At 40.9% G+C, this 20,309-nt stretch overlaps 1 non-coding gene across 1 annotated transcript; it reads right to left on the bottom strand.

The window, feature by feature from the left end:
* Positions 1 to 10,107: 10,107 nt before the first annotated feature.
* On the bottom strand, positions 10,108 to 10,214 carry LOC141645124 (small nucleolar RNA R71). Its single transcript, XR_012544712.1, has one exon. It is a non-coding gene; the product is annotated as a small nucleolar RNA R71 (small nucleolar RNA).
* Positions 10,215 to 20,309: the final 10,095 nt, after the last annotated feature.

Genomic DNA, 20,309 nt, shown 5'->3' with positions numbered 1-20,309 from the left:
AACTTTAATTTTGATGAGATCACCCAACGGTTAATTTTCCTGATCAGTTTCCTGTAACGGCTCTTTTTACTGCAACTGCTGACGCGTCGTCTATTTACTGCAACTTCCTTAATTATTTTGCGGCTGAAACCCTAATCTTCTTTGCTATAAATACTTGGGTGCTTCATTGATTTGTACTCATCAACATAATTTCTTCGTCTTCTTTCTCTTAACTTCCTTTCTCTTCAGTTTTCTTAATTTTCAACCTCCCAAATCTCTTAATCAATCTTTCATAATTCTTCAATCAATGGCTGCAAAGAAAAAATCTACCAAGGCAGCGGTTCCTGCTACTCCTCCTCCTCAGAATCCTGAGGAAGTTTCTTCTGAAACTCTTCCTGCTTCTTCTACTGCTCCATCTCCCGTAGTGGATAAGTCAAGTGATCCTCCATTGGAGATGATTTCAATATCTCATGGTGCTTTTCAATTTAAGCCTACCAAGGCTTTAAATGAGGACCAGTCTCCTGCAAACCGCTTGAAGCCTGAGTTCGAGAAGATTTTTAAGGATAAGGGGATTATCCCCGATCGATTTCAAGTCTGGATCCCGAGAATTCTCCTATCGGTGACCTTGGGCTTGTCTGGTTGGTTTTGCATCCACGACTGGGCCTTCAGGGCAGGTTGTAAGCTTCCTTTTTCCCCTCTTATGGTTGAGGTTACTAAGGAGATTGGTGTTCCCTCTTATCAATTAATGCCGATGGTGTGGAAAGTTGTATGTTCTATTGAGAACCTCTGTAAAAAACACAATGTCTCTTTTTCTCTTGATGATTTGAAGACCTGTTATGCTATTAAAACAAACAGTCCTGGCCGTATAAGTTTTAAGGTCAGGCCGTCAACTACTCCCCTTCTGAGCAATTTAGACAGTGACCATGATAAGGGCTGGGCTGCTGGCTATATGTTTGTCAAGACCAATTCTGTGGGTCCTGACCTGGCGTATTTGAATCATGAGGCCTGTGTGGCTGGTGAGTCTTTTGGTTTCTTTCTTTGACCTGCATATCTTTCTTGTTAGTGAGAAAATGAAATGAAAATAATAAATCATACCTCTTATGTGTGCAGTTGATGACTGGGTTACTGAAACGGAGTACCCTACTCCCAACGTCTTTGCTTTCCTTGCTATTCCTCCTTTGGAGAGGTCATGGCCTCTTTGTTGTGGGGTTGGTCACCTTCCTCGTTGTTTGAAGGCTGACGGTGCTCCCAGGGCTAAAGCGTCAGGGGCTGCTGGTGCCAGTACCTCAGGCTGTAAGTCTATTTTCATTTTTCTTTTCTTTTTACCTGGGCTTCCTGATAATGTTTGGTTTGCGTTGCTGATACAGTATTTCGTGTTGCAGCTACCAGGTCGTCTATTCGTCTTGCCAGGTTTGGTATGGCTGATCTCTCAGCCAGGCTGGCTAAGATTAAGGAGGAAGGTCCTCAGGGAAGCGGGGATACTGAGCCTATTATAGACTTGACTGAGAAGTCTGATGTTGCCAAGGTCAGATGTGCGCTGCTTGCCCCTCGTTGTAACAAGTTCAGCTGACCCGAGAAAAGGAGGATTGAGGATGTTGATGTTTTCGCCCGGTCGGGGAGGTGGGAGCTAGGTTGGATAATATGGAGGCTGCTAGGGTGAAAATCAGGGACTATGCAGCTTCTAAATCAGATGTCATGCCCAGCCTTGACCCTGTTGAGACTGCTACTCAGGCAGTTGCTTCAGTGGATCATTCAGTCAGCCTCTTGGCTGGTGCCCTGGCTGCTGTGAGGGAGGTATGTTGGAATCATTTCCATGTGTTTTGTTTTTGGTAGTCTTCTATTGTTGGTATAAGTTACTCATACTTTTCTTGCCTTTGGTCAGGGTGCCGCGACCTGTCTCTATAATGCCTATCACGCTACTTCTTTGGTAGCCAGGATTGATCTGATGAGATCAGATTATGATAGGTTGAAGTCTCAGCTGGAATTTGCAAGGGCTGACTTGGTTGCCAAGAGGCTGCGATTTGACAAGAGTGCGGTGAGAGAGATCTTGCTAAGCGAGGCGACTTCAAGCAGCACGTGGTGTTGTAGGAGGCCCTGGATAGGAATAAAGAGCTTACCCAAGAGAGGGATGACTTGGAGTTCAAGTTGGATGATGCCTCCCTCTATTTCTACATCAAGGGAAGGGCGGCTGCCATGTCGGAGCCTGTCGAGGCCAGGGCAAAATGGGACCCTGCAGCTGAGATGGCCTTTTTTCGCTTGAAGTATCTGACGACTGCATAATTTGGAGAATGACCAGGAGGTCGACTCTCCAGGGGAGCAGGGCGTTGAAGCTGAGCCGGCTAAGAGTGGGGAGCAGGTTGTTGATGCTGCTGCTTCTGAGGAGAAGCAATAATACTTTTTAATTCTCAGTTGGTATTTCGGCCCATCCAGGGGGGATGTCCCTGGACAAACATTATTTTCGTTTTCCTGTTTTGGGTCAAGGGGGGGTCTCCCTGGCCTTTTTGAATATTTTGGTACCTTTGCCCCAGGGTGTAAGGGTTTATTAATATAGACGTGATGGCCTTCTTTTGGCTGATTTCACTTTTGTCTTTGCTTGTTTTGTGAGTTTCATCCTGTTGGACCTGTCAAATATTTTGTTTGTATGATTTGCACATTATTCTGGTTAAATGACCTGCACATTTTTGTTTCAATTTTTGTCATAAGTATTTCAACCAAGTATAGTTTTTTGATATAATGGTTGAAAGGGTGGGAAATCCGGCCTGTCAGGAGGGCTTATGTCCCCTGCCTGGCTGGAGGGCTTGGTATTCGGCCTGTCGAGAGGGCATTTTAGACTGATGGTCGGGATAAAACACCCTTGCACCGTCTTCTTTGCGTCCAACCGCTTGTTATCCGTGGCGATAAACCTAGTCAGGTCGGCAATTATTTCATGCTTGATTGGTCCTGACTTTTTACTGTATCCGGTGATGGTTACCAACTCGTTAGGCACAGTTAAGTGCAAAATTTTTGTTTCAGGAATATATAGTAGAGTAGCCTCAATCCTGAATATTTATGCGTATAATCTTTTATTATGTATAATTGTTCAGGATTCAAAAAGTAAATAGATGGGTTAGTTGAGCAGGTATAAAATACAGACAAGTCATATAAAGCATGTAGTTCATCACATAGCACATCGGGTTGAGTAGTGATTGAATTTGTACTGATCGTAGCCTTTGATCGATCTTTACATATGGAATAGTTTTAAATGAGTTACATTCCAGGATCTTGGGATAATTTCCCCTTCTAGTGTTTGGAGCCTGTATGCTCCTTGTCCAACAATTGAATCAATTAAGTAAGGGCCTTCCCATGTGGGAGCTAGCTTGCCCGCTGACTTTTCCTTTTTATTTGGAAATACTTTGCGTAGGACAAGGTCTTCTTCTTTGAAGACCCCGACCCCGACGTTTTTATTGTAAGTTAAGTAATCGCTTGTTGATATGATGCCATTCGATTTTGGCGGCGTCTCCTTAGTTCTTCGTCGGGACTAAGTTATCTTGCATCGGTCTTTTTTTGTTTCAACGTTGTTGAGGCTGGATCTGGATGTTGGTACTCGTATCTGCGGGGATGACGACTTCGCAGCCATACACCGAGAGTAAGGTGTTTGGCATGTCGCATTTTTGGAGTAGTCTGTCGCCCATAGTACTAATGGAAGTTCTTGACCCATCTGCCTCGTCTTCTTTTCAGCTTCTTTTTTAGGCAACTTATGACTACCTTATTGCTTGACTCTGCCTGGCCATTAGCTTTTGGGTATCCAGGGGTTGATGTTACCAGGTTGATATTCCATTCTTGGCAGAATGCTTGGGTCCTCTTCCCCACGAACTGAGTTCCGTTGTCACATACTATTTCTGATAGGACTCCATATCTGCAAATAATGTTTGTCCTGATGAAGGATATTACTTGATTTTCGGTTACTTGCCTGTAAGAGTCAGCCTCGATCCACTTAGAGAAGTAATCAGTCATGGCTAACATGAAGACTTTTTGCCCTGGAGCTACAAGTAGTTTTCCCACAATGTCCATGCCCCACTTTATAAATGGCCAGGGCGCGGAAATTGAATGAAGGAGTTCAGATGGCTGATGTATGATTGGTGCATGGATTTGGCAAGCTTCGCATTTCGAAGAGTATTCGCAGTCGACCCTCGGCGTAGGCCGATGTAGCTTTGTCCGAGAACTTTGCTTGCCAGGCTCTTTCCTCCTTTATGATTGCCACAGTGTCCATCATGTATTTCTTGAAGTACTAGCTTGGCTTCGTCAGGCTCCAAGCATCTCAGGTAGGGTCCAGCCCGCGATCTCTTGAACAAGGTGTTATTGATGATAGCATAAGATGAAGCTCTAATTCTAAAGACCCTTGCCTCATGTCTTCCCTGAGGTAGTATTCCTCGGAGAAACTAATCATAATAAGGTTTGGTCCAGGAGTTACTGTCCTGATTGACAGGGTTGACCTGTTCAGGTTTGCTGATGGTAGGCTCTAATAAGTGCACAATTGGTATTTTATCTAAAACAGCGGGGGTAAAGTTTGAACCTATGTTGGCCAGAGCATCAGCCTGGGTATTCAGGTCTCTAGGTATTTGATCGATATCAAACGAAGGAAATTTAGCGGTAAGGTTTTTTGCATATTCTAAATACGAAATCATTTTTGCATCCTTAGCCGTATAAATTCCCTTTATTTGATTGGCAATTAAGAGTGAATCATTTTTTACCTTTAGGTTCAGAACACCGAGGTCTAGACATACCTTTAAGCCTGCTATCAGGGCTTCATATTCTGCTTCATTGTTGGTAGCTTTGAACTCGACTTACGTACTGAGCTATCACATCTCCTGTGGTGATTTAAGTACTAGTCCTAACCCTGTCCCCCTGGCATTGGATGCCCCATCTATGAACAAGGTCCATTCTTGGTCTAGGGTCTTATTTTCTAGTTGGTTGACCTCTTTTATTAGATCTGGTTCCAGGTTAGGGCTAAAATCGGCCACAAAGTCTGCTAGGGCCTGCGATTTGATCGCTGCCCTGGGTTCAAAGGAGATATCATATGTGCTAATCTGTACTGACCATTTGGCCATCCTGCCTGAAAGTTCAGGCTTACGTAGGACAGACTTTATGGGTAAGTTGGTCCTGACTGTAATTGGGTGACTTTCAAAATAAGGTCTCAGCTTGGTACATGACATTATTAATGCTAAAACATATTTTTCAAGTAGTCCATACCTCAACTCAAAGATCTAGCAGGCTTTTACTTACATAGTAGATCGGGTGTTCTTTGTCGTCTGTTCTTTCACCGGGGATCGCAGCGATTCTTTGTGTCGGTGACAGAATAGGTATCTTGACAGAGGTTCTCCCTTTTCTGGTTTAGCCGATAAGGGTGGAGATGATAAGTAGGATTTTAGATCTGGAAAGGCGCCTCATGCTCGTCCGTCCACCGGAATTGTTTATTTTTCCTGAGTAAGTTATAGAATGTCTTGTATCTTTCAGAAGATCTTGATATAAAGCGGTTCAGGGCAGCTACCCGGCCTGTCAATTTTTGGATATCCTTGACAGACTTGGGTGACTGTAGTTCTAGGATGGCCTTTATCTGTTCAGGGCTTGCTTCTATGCCTCTCTTTGTGACCATATATCCAAGAAATTTGCCTGCAGACACCCCAAAGTGGCACTTTACAGGGTTCAGCTTCATGTTATATTTTTGTAATATCTCAAATGCTACTTTTAGGTGCTTCACATGATCTTCTGCATTCTTGGATTTCACCACCATGTCATCTATGTATACTTCCATGATGTCACCTATCTGGTCTTTAAACATCATGTTGACCAGGCGCTGGTACGTTGCCCTGCATTCTTCAGCCGAAAGGCATGGCGGTGTAACAAAGATATGCCTCGATGCTGTAATGAATGCAGTACTCTCCTGGTCGGCGGGGTGCATCTTTATTTGATTGAATCCATTTGGAAGCGTCCATGAATGTCAACATTTCGTGACCTTTGTTGCGTCTACCATGGCATCAATATGAGGCGGGGGAATGGATCTTTAGGGCAAGCTTTATTCGGTCGGTGTAGTCTACACGGACTCTCCACTTTCCATTCTTTTTCTGTACAACAACTACGTTAGCCAGCCACTCAGGGTACATTACTTCCCCGATCATCCCCATATCCAAGAGTTTTTCTACTTCTTCATTTATTATGGTGTTTCTTTCATTTTGTAAATTTGCGCCTTTTTCACGCTGCACAGGCTTAAAAGATGGGTCAACATTGAGCTTATGAGTAATAATATCAGCACTAATTCTAGTCATATCAAAATATGACCAAGCAAACCAAGATGATTTATTTTTAAGGAATTTTACCAGTTCAGGCCTGACATTATCTGGCGCGTCAGATCCTATATAAACATACCTGTCAGGGTACTCAGGGTCTAGAATTACCTGATCTGTTTCCATTCTGGGAGGTGCTACATACGTGCTCCTGACAGGGTACTGTAATTGCTATGCCAGGGACTTACCTGCTTTAGAAGGCTTCAAGGCTGTTGTGTAGCACTCCTTGGCTGTCTTGTGATCCCCTTTGATTGTAGCTATGCCCCAGTCTGTTGGTATCTTGATGCACTGGTGATAGGTTGATGGTACGGCCTTGACATTGTGAATCCAGGGTCTGCCCAGGATGGCGTTGTAGGATGACAAGCAGTCAAGGACTCCAAACTTTTCATAGGATGAAACTCCCTCCACATAGGTTGGGAGGTGGATCTCTCCTAGAGTGCTCGTGGTTTCACCACTGAAACCTACTAGGACGCTGGATTTTTTGGTGATTTGATCCTCGTTTATCTTCATGGCTTTCAGTACGTCAAGCATGATCAGGTTTACTGAGCTGCCTCCATCTACCAGGATCCTTCTTACTGTGGCTGTTCCAATCTGCATGGAAATGACCAGGCCATCGTGATGAACATCAGGGATGCCCACCAGGTCGCAATCATTGAAAGTGATTGTTGGAACAGGATCCAGCTTGCACGGTGATACGTTCCTTGGTGTCCTGGCTATCTTTTTTGCCGCTGAGCTTGTCAGGCCACATATCTCTGAACTGCCTGATATGAATTTTACTTCATAGAGTGGTGGTGGTGGAGGGAGGCTGCGATCCTGCTTGTGCTCCTGATTTTCTTTATCCTGGTTTGCATTCCTGCCTTTTGTCTTGATCAGGTCTTTTAAGTATCCTGATTTCAGCAGGTAGGCTACTTCCTTCCTCAGAGTGAAACAGTCATCCATGGTGTGTCCAATATCCATGTGAAATTCGCACCATTTTGAATTGTCTCTTCTGGGATTTGGAATTTCTACCTTCCTGGGCCATCTAACAGCTGTTCCCATGTTGTCAAGCCTCTGGATCAATCCTGCAGTATCAACACAAAAGTTATGTTCGGAGATAGGTGGATAAACCTTAGCCTTACCTTGATACTCATGAGTCAGGTTGACTTCGACCGATCCGGCCTGGAATATGGAGTAGGTCCGTAATTGTTCCCTCTGTTGCTTTTCCTATTGCTTTTTTCATGATCCCTTGGTCCCTTTGGGTGATCCAAGCTTGTAGCTTTTATCTTCTTCCGGCTGATGAAGGCAAGGGTCTTGGCTTGAACATCTTGAAGGTGTGGCGGGGATACTTAGTGAGTTCATTGTATAAGTCACTATGTGGTAGTAACCCCTGTCTAAATGCCTCCTTTCTTTGTTCCAACGTCACATCCGGGTATAGATACTTTTTCTTTGTTGAACCTTGCAAGGAATGTCCCGAGAGTTTCATCGGTCTTACGTGTAACTCGGTAAAGGTCACTGGATCGTTTCTCCAACTCCCCGCTACTTGCGAATTCTTTGGTTGAAAGCGTTAATCAGGTTGGCAAAGGAATGGATCTCGCCAAAGATGGCGGGTTGATGTACCATTGCAAGGCAGGGCCAGTCAGGGTCGTTCCAAACCCCTTGCACATGCAAACTTGTCTAAACTCGCTAGGAATGGATGGAGCCAACATCTCCTGCTTGTAAAGAGCCACGTGATTTTGTGGATCCGTGGTTCCATCATAGACCCTCATGGATGGAATTGTGAACTTCTTTGGTAGGTCTACTTTGGCTATTTTGTCTATGAAGGGTGAATCAAAGATATTTGTCGGGGCCGCTTCTTCCATCTTTGGCGGTACTCCTGGTATCTTGTCAAATTTTTCATTGAGTTTCTTGATCTCCTGAACTACTGCCATCATGATAGCCGCTGCAGATTCATCAGGTTTATCATCATTTTTCGGCTCTTCATCACCATCTACGTTAGTGATTTTAGGAGTATTTGAGCTCCCAAAACTGGAAAAATCAATGTTTTTGATGATTGATGAAAATGGGGTTCCTGGTTGGAATTTAGAGCCTGCCCCTTGTGTTTTTTCCAATCTTTGCTTCAGGGCTGACTCAGATTCTTTCAGTTGCAGGATTTCTGCTTCAGTTTGGGCCACTTTTTCTTTCAGGCTTTCCAACTCAGCGAATTTTTAGAGAGCTGCATTCAATTGATCTTCAACGGTGGGTTGGGCCATTTTTGTAGGTCTTTAAGTTTTTGTAAGATAAGAAAAAAGGATTAAAGAGCTAGATGCCCCACGGTGGGCGCCAATTGTTTTGTGTGGATTTTGCGCAAGGCGAAATCAGGTCAGGGTGATATTGTGCAGGGTTAACAAGCTCTAATTAGATTTCTGGTCAGGTCGATAGGGTATGATATTAAGCTGTAAATAAGATAATAAAAATAACAAGACAAACAATTTTGTACGTGGAAAACCCTTGAATGGGAAAAAACCACGGGCACCAAGCCAGGAGAGGATTTCACTATATGAATTGAGAGAATATTCTTATGATAACAACAATGCTTGTATTTCTATGTAATATGTGTATGTCTTCTTGCGTATGAATGATGTCCTCCTTCAGATCTCTCAAGTGTTCTTTATATATCTTCCTATCTTGAACGGCTGCATGATCAAGCATTGAAGGCTGAATATTCTCCATAATTGCTGGTAGTAATTGCTGAATATTTCCTTCTTAATTACCGTATTTACTGCACAATCTTCATACTTAATGCTGCGTATTTATTTCCATTAATATACGCAGATATGGTCGAATATTGTCCTGATATTTGGACCGTTGTCCTCTCCATGGCCTGGCGCCTAACTTCATGTGCCCTGAGAGCCTGGCACCCTGAGAGCCTGGCAGTCAGGTTTAGATGAGATGCTGATCAGGGTGATCTGCGGATTTCCAGGCCTAACAACAACCATTTGTAATTGAAAATCCTTCATCAATACCCATCCCTTGGGATCCAACCATTATTTGCCTCTTTGCTAAGAGTAGTTTGTAAAGTTATAAATATTGTTTTGGTTGTTAACTTTTGACACGGAGTTTATATCCACATCAAAAAGTTGCGCCTTTGTCGGGGACGGTGTTAACTTGATTTGATTTTCATTAATTGTTTTTAGTTGTGTCTTTCTTTACCTTGGGGAAGTCAATCTCCTCAAGGTTGTTCTAATTGTTTTCATGTTGTTTGATATTTTACATGTCTAGGAGATCACAAGGTAACTTGTTACCCATTGATCTTGAAATTGAAAGAACCTTAACCAACAATAGAAGAGTTGCTAGAGGTACCTTAAGAGGTATTGGAGAGATTGTGGACAATCAACCAAATAACATTGAGTTTACCAACCCTTTTGCAAGAGAAGGAGAGGACAACCCAATACAAAACCCACCACAAAATCAACACACAATGCCTAAATTTTCATCACATTCCGTACCAACCGAGGAGAACCTACCAAATGGTACTCTTACACCACCACATTTAATCGGTAATTTCATTGCCAAATCCGCATTCATACAACTAGTTGAGAGAAGTCAATTTTGAGGGATGCCTAGTGAAGACCCTCACTCACATAAGGAGACTTTTTGTGACTATTGTGATGTGATTTCTCAAACCGGAGTTACTCAAGACCAAATCCGATGGGTCTTATTTCATTTTTCTTTGATTGGTACCGCAAAGCAATGGTTGAAAAGTCTAGACAAGACAACTCTTGGTATTGATTCATGGAAGAAGTTGGCACTTGCTTTCTACAAGAAATTCTATCCTCCAGAGAAGACTAATATGTTGAGAGCCCAAATCACCGGGTTCAAACAAAGGGATGAGGAGTCATTGTATGAAGCATGGGATAGATTTAAGGACACTTGTCATTCTTGTCCACACCATGGACTTAGCGAGTGGTCCCTTGTGCAACAATTTTGGAATGGTCTATATGAAGACTCCCGAAACATTCTCAATATGGGATCCAATGGTATGTTTACCGAAGTTGATGAGAATCAAACATGGGCCAAAATTGAAGAAATGGTTGTTCATAATTCGCAATATAGTAGGCCTCGGAAGGCTACTAGAGTAGGAAAGCATGAGGTAGATTCCATCACTCAATTGGGTTCTCAACTAAGTGCTCATATTGACACCATCAATTTGAAGTTTGAGAAGGCCATGGCTAAGCTTGATGAAGCTTCCAAATCACCCAAAAAACATGTTAATGCTATGGTGGCATCGTCCTCAATTCCAAGTGGAGTATGTGAAAGTTGTGGAACTTTGGGACATGACCAAAGTGAATGTAGGGGAACAATGAACAAGTAAATGCTTTCGCAGCATACACGAGTGGCACCCCTTATTCAAACTATTACAATAAGAATACCAAATTCCTCCCAATCTTTCATGCAAAAGTCAAAATGTTCAAAACCCTCAACCAACATACACCCCACCTCCAATGAGAAATCAAGCTCAAAGACCCTTTTACAACCAAAGCCAAGGTTATCAAAACCAACCTTCATACAATCAATCTAATGACCAAAGCTTTGATGTTAAAAAAGAGGTCCTCCAAATGCAAAAGAACCAACAAGAATTTTCCACCCAAATGCAAAAAGATAGCCAAGCCAAAGACATCACCATCAACAACATACTAGCCCATACCAAAATGTTGGAAACCCAAATGTCTCAATTAGCATCTTCTAGCTCTCAAAGACAAAAGGGGCAATTACCACCTCAAAGTAATCCCCCAAGACATGAATCGGTGAGTGCCATCCATTTGAGGAGTGGTACAAGGTATTAAGGGCCGAAGAAGCCAATTGATGAAGACATTGTGGATGCTAGTGACAAGCAACGAGTTGTGGAGAACTCTAAAGAAGAAGAACCCATCACCCAAGAGGTTTTAAAGAAGAAGAATGAAGAAAAGGCTAAAGAAAAAGAGCCTATTGTGATTAGACTTCCATTCCCAAGTCGTCAAGCTAAGCCTAAGTTTGATGAACAACTTGGAAAGTTCATGGAAATTGTGAAGAACTTAAAAGTCTCAATCCCATTCACGGAATTGATCAATCATGTTCCGGCCTATGCAAAGTACATGAAAGATATTCTTACCAAGAAGAAATCCATCCGGAAGCTAGAGACTATTGCATTCACTAAAGTGAGTAGTGCTATTCTACAAGGAAGTTCACCTCCAAAACTCAATGATCCGGGAAGCTTCTCTATTCCATGAACCATTGGCGACACTACAATCAACAAAGCTTTATGTGAGCTTGGAGCAAGTGTGAGTGTCATGGCATACTCGGTGTGCAAAAGGCTAGGAAGTGGAGAGCTGAAGTACACTAACATTACGCTTCAAATGGCGGATCGATCAACAAAGACACCTTTAGGGGTATGGGAGAATGTTCCCGTAAGAATTGGCAAGTTCTTCATCCCGGTGGACTTTGTTATCGTTGACATGGAGGAGGATTCCAATATTCTTATCATTTTAAGAAGACCATTCTTGCAGACCGCGGGAGCGGTGATTGATGTGAAGCATGGAGAACTCACACTTGAAGTGGTAGATGAGACGATCACTTTTAACCTTGACAAGACGATAAGAGCTCCCCGACTACATGAGCCATGTTTCAAGACTGATCACTATAGCCGAGAAAGCGATAGGAAGAAGTTGGCATCTCAATGCAAAGATCAAGCTATGGGTAAAGAATCACCCCCCATATGGAAGAAGAAAGTGGATAATCTTCAAGATGCTCTATCTGGAGAGCAAGGAAATTTCAACAATAATGAGAGCTTGAATAGCTCACCACCAATCATGACAAAAGAAGAAGAAGGCCTCATTGGCCATGAAAACAAGAAATATGAGTTGTTTTCATCAACTCATGATACCATAGGGAAGCAAGCTAGTGAAGTATATGGTCTATGCGATGACGAATTTGAAGCATTGGTCAACCCCTACATTGGAAATGCTACGACCTTAGACCAAGGCTTTGGTGACCATCTTAAATCAAGTCACCACTATGAAGAATACAATGTGCAAAGCTCTATTGAAGATCTTTTTAATGAAAATGAACAAGCCTTCGACTACTTCTACAAGGTGTTGAGAAACATCAACAACACCTTGGCTATACCCCCTTGACTTCTCATTCAAGAATGAGAGTTTGGTGGAGTCCTCCCTAAACCACCATTTGTAATATTCTAACCCTTTAACTTGCATTTTACTTCTTGTATTGCATTTTTGTCAATGTTAGATTTACATTTTCATGCTTTGATCAAGATTATCTTTATGAGAGAAAGTGTGGGAGGTACTTTAATGTTTCTTGATGTGTAGTGTTTGATCTAGTGTGGGGATAGCAAATGCCTAGGCTATCCGAGCCTTCATAGTGCACCCATAATGAAGACCAAAGGAATGAAAAAGAAATAATATGGGAAATGAAGATCCCCATGGGTGGAACTGAACTCGTGGGTGCCGTGCAAGAAGAGATCCGAGCATTCCCAGAGGGAATCCGCTCGTCTTAGGCAAATCCAAGCGTCCTGGCTCTAAGATGCTCGTCTTGTGAGTGCTGAATTTGAAAAAATTTGGACTCCTTTACAATCCGAGCAGATTATACACAAGACGGCCGTCTCTTGTGGAATCCGCTCATCTCAGAGGAAATCTGCACGTCTTAGCCTGTGCAAAAACTTAGAGTTCCCACTGCCTATAAATCCGAGCGTCCCCAAGAGAAGACGCTCGTCTCCTGCAGAAATCCGCCCATCTCAAGATAAATCCGCGCGTCTCATCACGGGTGGAAAATTGCAAAGCTGACTGACTAAGGATCCGAGCGTCTCATACCCAAGACGCCCGTCTTCTCCTGCTGAATGCTATATCACGGGATTAAAATCCCTCCTTCCCCAATTCGTTTCTTTTCTATTCAAACACAAACACACATTCAAAACCCTCAAAATGCTCAATCCCCTCATCAACAAAACTCAAAATCCTCAACCAAATTAACCAAAATCAAACCCAAACATCCTAAAAACACAATTAAATTAATCCTTCATCAACAAAACACCAACCAAACATCAAAATCCTCAAAAATTGAATCGATTTTCTAGGGTTTCAAGGCAAAATTCGAAAACCCCAAATCGATTAGGGATTCATTGAACCTTGAGGATACTAGGAGCATTCAAGCAAACCTTTGGTTTGTTGATACAATCTTAACAAGGAGAAGAATATGGCAAGGACAAAAGGTGGAAACAAGGCACCCACAAAATCAAATCTTTCAAAAAGGCAACAAGCTCTTCAAACTTCCAAGGCTATGGTAGTGCATCAAGCAAGGGTGGAAATTCAAGAGGTTACTACTCCTATGGTGGAAGCTACTCCTACTCCGATCATTGAGCAATTGCAAGATTACTCGGAGGTAACTTTCATAAGCGATTCTCATAGAAAAGCATTCATATCCCTTGCTAGAAAGACAATTTTGCCTACCAAATTTATATGTCAAGATGCTTTAGCCAAATTGGGTGTTCTTGAGAGGACCAAGAATTTTTTTCGAGTCTATGAAGTTGAATACAGTCTTTGATATGCAAGAATTAACTTACCCTTCCCTTACCTTGGAATTTATAAGCTCTTTGAAAGTCACTAAGGTAGAGACTCGGAAAAATGAATTTCGCCTAGAAAACATGGTTAGCCAAACACTTTAACCAGGATTTCAACAAAGACAACACATACACACAGGTTAAAGGAGACAACCTTCTTGATTTAGCCACTATGATTCACAAATTTCATTGGGTCAAGAATGATAATCTTGACAACAAGTATGAGTGGCTCACTAAGGAAGCTAAATCCTTCATTTTACCCAACAAGATTTGCCGACTCAATGTCTAAAGCCCAAACTACCTTCATCCACTCCCCGATGAAGCTGAGTTGATTATGCATCAACATAGGAAAACTATTGCCGAGCCCTCCTTCTCTATTGTGACTCCACCCTATCCGTTTACCTACCAAGAATTCCGACCCAAAGATGTTGAAGTAGGTAACGATTACTTGGACCAATTGATGCAATATATGCATAGAGAAGCTTATGAGGACCGGGTCAATGCTTACCGGGCTCAATATCCTCCCCTCCTACACTTAGCTAGGCAAGTACTCCTTGATCCATCATGTCCGTTGCCTAGTTGGGCGGATAAGGAAGTGTTCTTTCCTAATCCTCCTAGAGATTCTAGCATGGGTGGTGAAGTTACCAAGGGGAAGGAGATTGTTGTTGATAGTGAGGAAGAAGAAGATGAGGAAGATGAGGAAAAAGAGTTTCAAAGTTCAAGTGATGATGGTGAGGCCTCCGGGTCCATGGAGGTAGATGATGATGATGATGATGATGATGATAATGATAGTGAGGATATTGATGATGATGACGATGGAAGTGATGAGGATGTCGCCATGAGCGACAATTGAGGATTAGCAAGCTTTTTGGAGGATGCCACATACCCATTGTGAGTCTCCTACACCTCTTTTAGCTTTGTTCATTTCTCTTGTTTTCAATTACTTTTCTCTTGATCAATTGTTTGAGTCCTAGCAACACTCAAAGGACTCCCACCTCGGTCCCATTGAGGTATCTTATATTGTTGCCACTTTTGAAAATCCAAAATGACAAACTAGTTTCATGCATTGCATACTTGTGCATGAACTCCCCCATTTTTTCCACTAGAAATAGTGTCTCATTTGGTTTGGGGAAGGTTAAGCACAAGCATTGGGAGTTAATCTAAATTATCTCTCCAACAAATAAATTCATGCATCATATAGTGTAGTGTAGTTTGCATCACTTGTGTATATGTCATATAGATTGCATTTAGTGTAGTAATCATGGATTCTCATTTAGCTTGCATAATTTCCTATCGTTTTGGCCATTGAGGACAATGCCCATACTAGTGTGGGGATGAGAAATTCTAACTTGACTTTTAAATCAAAAAAATGATAAAAATTGAAAAATTGTGAAAAATACAAAAATATGCTCCTTTATTTCATAAAATCAAAAACCATAAAAAATTTAAAAATTTAAAAACCAAAAACATGTTCATTCCTTTATAGCATAGAATTGTATATATTTTGTATATACTTGTTTGTTTGTTTGTCCTTCTTTCAAATTGATTGACTATGCCACATCCGAGATATGAGGATTATGAAGACCGCATGGTATGATCTTTCCAATCTCCTTTTTTTCTCTCTATGTTATAATGACTATGTGGCTTTATTTTAATTGATGCGGTTTACACCAATGTGATTGTAAGAATTGCATTTAGATTATATGGCATACTAGTTGGTAGAAGCATATGCATTAGGTTGTATATATGTTAGTTGCATCATGGGATATAGTTGCAATTTTAGGAAAATTTTTGTGAAAACATCTATTTGGGAAGCTTGATAAGTGTATATAAGGCCCGTGTAGATATTTTTTCTTCTTATGACTTTGCTCATTAGAATGCTTGTAAAACACCCTAGGATGTGTCATGCTAGTATCCTTTGACCCATGGATTAAGGCCTAGTCAAGAGTACCTTGTGGTGTGATAACTCCTTGGCTACCATGTGACACCCTCATTATTAGCGTTAAATAAACACGTAAATTCTACAGAAAAACTGACAGGATATGTTTGTAATTGGTTCAACTAGATAAAACCTGTAATTTTTAAAACTTTTCTAAACCATTCACAAACATTCCCAAATGAAGAGTGCCAAAACCTGTAAATACTAACAAACTAATTTACATAACATAGCTAAAGTCGCGAGAAAATAGTGATACAAACCAAAATAAAAGAGGGAGACATATGTCCCTTCAAAATATAAACACAACCAAATGTTTAAAGGTTTACTACAAAATATAGCCAAACTAAGTCCAAGGTTCTTTTGCTCACTAGCTCGTCCGTGTACCCCATCTAATCATCATCAACCTGTCAATCGCATTTTATACAAACACGAAAGCCACAATTCAGTGGGGAGTAACTTCGAGTCCTCCCAGCCACGAAATGTCATATTTAATGTAACATGTAAACAACATGATAAATAATTTAATTATCAAGTATTCTAACCTATGAACACTAAACTGGCCAATTTAAGCTATCATGTGAAACATATAACAAACAGTAATCTAAACTTTATCAATTGTAACCGGCTTACATCTCACCTATTACCATTCATAAAATCACCATACAAGAAAGGGCAATATATCAAAGACATGCATAAGTTCTTAGCACCGTTAATAGTCACTCTGTAACTCGAGTCTATACCACGAGGTAGGGAAGGTAATCGAACCGGTATCTTGGCTCAGAGGTTCTATCAAAACATGGCCAAGACACAACACAACCCTAGCCTAAAATCTGCGCAGACCTAGACATGCGGATACACACCACCGCACCCAAGACCCACAATTTTTCTAAAACAAAGTGAGTACCCTAAGGAGTCCACCAAAGGGTTGGCTAGTACTTAAGCTGACCACTTACTCTCAAAGTAAGTAACGAGGTCATGCCCCAACTTGGATATAAACCCACCAAGTCAGGAACACAAAGGCTATTAAGCAGTGAAAATATACTCGTCAGAGACTATAAAGACCTATCTATGACAAACACAACAACCTGCAAGAAGTATTCAATACCAAATTCCATTTCAAGCGATATTAACAATATTAAAGGTTTCGGGGAATCTAAGGTCGTTTCAACAATATAAGAACCCATTCAAATCAACCAACAACATATGTGAAATAAAAACATATTAAATGGCCTAGAACAAGAATAAGGCCGATTACCAATTTACACAATAAGTTCATCCAACCGAATTTTTACCCGCAACCCCAGTCCTGCGATAGGTACGGGTTAAATTGCGGCTGACCAATCACACAATTGACTGACATCGATTCAGTCAAAGGGACTAAGGCTCAATTTTCGGCTTAATCATCAAAACATTGCAATTATCGCTATAAAATTTATTTTAAGCCTATTCATTACAATTTCATATCATAACCTATCCTAACATGTGCAACTACCAATATAAACATAATTTTTACCATCAACATTATATTTACTACTAATATGATTCATTTCAAAAGATTACACATTTGTTACTTATACTAAATATAACATTTAATAAACCCGAAACGACAAATAATGCATGAAAAACCGCGAAACAAGCAACGGGCCAACCCGGGCCAACCCAGGGCCTGCCGTGGGCCTGCCTGGGCCTGCCGGGCCTGCTGGCCGCCACCCCTAACCTCCGTTTTCTCCGTTTTTGTTCATTTTAACACCGTTTTAAGCATCAATTAATCATTCCCAATTCATTTCCATACTAATATGTGAACTTAAACTAACAAAAGACATGAATTAGACATGAATTTAACCCATATTATCATGTGAAATAAACTACTCAAATAAAAATCACAAAATCATACAAGAAAACAAGATTGTGACATTAATTCGTCGAGTAACTCGAAATATGTTACCTTTAGCAACAAAATGAGCAATTAGCACCTTGAACACCAAACCCTAATATGCAAGCTAGCCCCTATCTTCAACTATATACGAGTCTCCAAACTCGTCTTCTAAATCTTCACCTAAATAAACAATAAAAACACAATTATAAGTACTAAAACCGAAATTATGCCCAAAATAAGCCAAAATCGACATAATTAAAACTGAAATTAAAACATACTAGGATGTAGATCTTGAAGAGAGGATTCCGAAAATATAAATTTTGCGAAAATCGGACTAGAAACGAAGAAATTATGATGAAATTACGATTGTAAGATTATTATTTTTTTTTTTTTTGAGGAATTCGGTCAAGAGGCGCCAAAAGAAGAACAAAAGAAGTTTTAGGAAGAAATGGGAAGGAGGAAGAGGAGGGTGCCATGGAAAGGAGAGGAAAGGAGCGGGATGTGGCGGAATTTCATGAGTCGGTTTTGGCTCGTTTCGACAATAATTAGAACCGCTTGTCAAATGCAAATTCCGACAAGGCCAAAGTTCTTCAACACGAGATTACAAGAAGATTGAGTACTCATATGACCAATTTCCAAAATCGTTTGCCCAATTTTCAAAAGAGTTGTCATTTTTTTCCCGATATGCCCTTATTTCGAAATAAAAAGTTTTTACACGGTTTAAACTATTTTTAAACATTTCGAAACTATCAGAATAAATACTTTACTTCAAAATATAATAGAATTATATTTCTTCGAATTATTATTACTTCAAATACATTAATATCAAATTTTACTTGATTAATAAATTACTTCCGCAATATAATAATGGTCCGAAATTACGGGGTGTTACAATCACCCCTCCTTTTAAAAAGTTTCTTCCTCGAAACTTAGAAGGAGAAATTATAGTATACAATATCTTAATAATATAATCATAAGAAAAATATAGGTATCTTTTCAATGAAACGGTGATACTCTTGTTGATCAGACAAGAACAACCACATTCATATCAAGATATATAAAAAAAAAAATATATTTCTACACCAATAAATGAGAAAACCCATTATTGGGACGTCTCCAATAACGAGATTTAACACTCATTAATGTTAAAACCATTAAAAATCATAAAAACATTTTCAAAATTTTAGTTTAAAGTTCTATAATAAGAATAATATCTTTACTAATTATGATTAAATACGGCTTAGTAACGCGGAAAAAGAGTAAGAAAAAGGAATACCTTACGAGAATAATTCAGGATATTTAGCTAACATAGAAGCTTCAGTCTCCCAAGTCTCTTCTTCGACATTTCCACAACGCCAAAGAACACGGACTAGAGGTACAACTTTGCTCCTAAGTTGCTTGTTGGCTTTTTCAAGAATCCGAATTGGCCTTTCTTCAACCACCAAGTTAGGCTCCAGTTCAAGAATCTCTTCTTGGATGATATGGCTAGGGTCACTAATGTACTTCCTCAACTGAGAAACATGGAAGACATTGTGAACCTTGCTCAGATTTGGGGGCAATTCTAAACGGTAGCGGCAGGACCAATCTTTTCAATCACCCGGAAAGGTCCAATATATTTAGGGCTCAGCTTCCCTTTTACGCCAAACCGTTTCACTCCTTTCATAGGTGACACTTTAAGGAATACTTGATCATCAACCTCAAAGGAAAGTGGTCGACGACGGACATCAGCATATGATTTTTGACGGTCCTGAGCGGCTTTCATCCGCTCCCGAATGATTTTAACTTGTTCAACGGACTTGGTCACCAAATCAGGTCCTAACATAGGAACATTTTGGGTTTGATCCCAACAGACTGGAGTACGGCATTTTCTACCGTATAGAGCTTCATATGGTGCCATTTTAATGGAGGCTTGATAGCTGTTGTTGTAAGAGAACTCAACCAGAGGTAAACATTTCTCCCAGGAAGTTTGGAAATCTAAGGCACAGGCACGAAGAAGATCCTCTAAAGTTTGAATTGTTCTCTCGGTTTGACCATCAGTGGCGGCGTGAAAAGCAGTGCTCATCAATAGTTTACTACCCAAGGCCTCCTGTAATGCAGTCCAGAAACGAGAACAAAATCGTGGATCCCGATCTGAAACTATATCTTTAGGAACCCCATGATAGCGCACTACCTCATCTACATAGACACGAGCTAGAACTTCTAAACTCCAGGTCTCTTTGATGGGAATAAACCGAGCACACTTAGTCAATCGGTCCACAATCACCCAAACAGCATTCTTCCCAGTGAAAGTCCTGGGTAAGGCCATCACAAAATCCATGGAAATAGACTCCCATTTCCAAAGAGGAACATCCAAGGGTTGAAGCAAACCCCCGGGCTTTTGATGCTCTATCTTTACTTTCTGGCAGGTGAGGCATTTACTAACATACTCCACAACTTCAATCTTCATCCTAGGCCACCAGAATTGCAATCTCAAATCTTTGTACATTTTGGTACCTCCCGGATGAACGGAGTAAGGAGAGAGGTGTGCTTCATCAAGAATTCTTTTTCTCAAATCAGCTGCCTCCGGAACATAGATTCTACCATGATAACGAAGATACCCATCATCATCAATCTTACAATCTTTAGCTT

The sequence above is a fragment of the Silene latifolia genome, chromosome 2 (genome assembly GCF_048544455.1).
Source record: "Silene latifolia isolate original U9 population chromosome 2, ASM4854445v1, whole genome shotgun sequence".
NCBI lineage: Eukaryota > Viridiplantae > Streptophyta > Magnoliopsida > Caryophyllales > Caryophyllaceae > Silene > Silene latifolia.
This window is presented reverse-complemented; position numbering and strand designations above follow the sequence as displayed.